This window comes from Apium graveolens, chromosome 10 (assembly GCF_009905375.1).
Source record: "Apium graveolens cultivar Ventura chromosome 10, ASM990537v1, whole genome shotgun sequence".
In the NCBI taxonomy this organism is placed as follows: Eukaryota; Viridiplantae; Streptophyta; class Magnoliopsida; order Apiales; family Apiaceae; genus Apium; species Apium graveolens.
Window position 1 is genome coordinate 16,852,259 of NC_133656.1, and position 2,171 is coordinate 16,854,429.

Consider the following 2,171-nt stretch of genomic DNA (forward strand, 5'->3'; position numbering starts at 1 on the left):
CAAGTTCATAACGTGTTCCACGTATCAATATTAAGGAAGTATAATTCGGATGCCAGGCAAATAAGGGCATATGAGTGCATAGACATGCAACCCGACGTAACCTATATGGAGCAACCAGGAAAGGTTATAGGTTGAAAAGGAACAAGTGCTTGGGAGAAGGGCTATCAAACTAGTCAGAGTTTGATGGTAGAACCACAATGTGGGAAAATTGACTTGAGAGTTAGAAAGTGCAATGCTAAGAGAGCATCCCTATTCATTTTCTATCCGATTCCGGGACGGAATCCTTTTAAGGAGGGGAGACTGTAATAACCCCAATTTTTGGAATTATTGAAACCCTTATGAATAGTGATTTTGCCGATTATGCTGAATAAGAAAACTTTTCATACCACACTATGTAGGGGTTCTTTTATTGATCGTCTGAGATATTATTAGTACTCTATGTGGTATATAAATTTATGTAAAGATCGTCAGAATCCAAATCCGAACACTTTGATTTTTCCGGAAAATCCACCAGATACCGAAAGAATTGAGTATAAGGTAACATGGTTAAAGGGATTTAAATTCAAGGATTATAAGAAAGGATCATTAAAGGATTATAAGATATTGAGAAAGATTTAGGGGAACCCAGGTAATAAGATCCCGGATGTGATCCCTCAAACAACGAAAGAGGACAGAGTTAAGCGAACCGTAAAATAAATAAACGACCAAGGGACAAGCACATACAAGTAGAATGGGAAGGAAGCTTCCAAGAAAAGCTAAAACAAGTGGTTAAAAGAGAAGGTGACATCATCAAACCTTAAGGGAAAGACATGTGGCTTGGAGGTGAGGTCATCCAAGTGATGTCATCACTTTATCAAAGCAATCTCCACCAAGTATTCATTTCACAAACACCAAAATCAAAAGCAACCAAAACAAACTCATTTCTCTTCTTCCCCCATCTATTGCTCTCAGCTTTTCCATGAAAAGCAAAGGAAAATTTTCAAAAATCAAGCTACACACCTTCATAATTCAAGAGATTAAGCTTTGGTAAGGACTTTCAAGGGTGATTCCAAGCTCCTTAGTTACTTCTACTCACCAAGGAAGGTTATCGGACCCACTCTAAGCTTAAGTATATCCAGGAGCACTCAGGCAAGTTTTCTACCCATTATACTGTTGTTGTGATGTATATATGTATATGCATTATCTTGTGATAGATGCATGGTGGTTAATTAGCAAATCTTGTGATATATTGGAGCATGTGATATGGTATATATGCATGTCTGTTTCATAATCTTGATATATATTGTTGATTCAATTGCTTATAAGTTGCATAATACCTATGCTAGAGATAAGCAGTAGTTGCGTATACCCTTAGTATAGGGGACCCAAAGGTGAACATTTTCTAAAACCGGGAGTCGATGTTCCCGAGTATATTATATATATATATATATATATATATTTATATATATATAGATATAGTTTTCAAAACTATGAATCGAATAAGGTTTATTCGATAACTCTATTAGTTAATGAATATTACTTGAATATTCATTCGAGGACTTATGACTCAGTTTATATTATTTAATGAATATTACTTGAATATTCATTCGAGGACTTATGACTCAGTTTATATTATTTAATGAATATTACTTGAATATTCATTCGAGGACTTATGACTCAGTTTATAATATTTAATGAATATTACTTGAATATTTATTCGAGGACTTATGACTCAGTTTATATTATTTAATGAATATTACTTGAATATTCATTCGAGGACTTATGACTCAGTTTATATTATTTAATGAATATTACTTGAATATTCATTCGAGGAATTATGACTCAGTTTATATTATTTAATGAATATTGCTTGAATATTCATTCGAGGACTTATGACTCAGTTATATTATTTAATTATTATTATTTGAATATTCATTTGAGGACTTATGACTCCGATTATTTACTAAATAATATTCTTTATTTTATTAAAGAATAATGTTTCGATAATCAAACTTATTTTCGATTATTCAAATAAAGATAGTACTTTCGTATAAGTATATTTTGGTTATTTAATATTCATTTCAAGTATGAGTTTTAAAACTTCTACTTCAAATTATTTATATAGAGATTATCCTTATGGGAATATTATTTAAATAATAATATTCAGATATTTTCTAATATATCGGGACTGA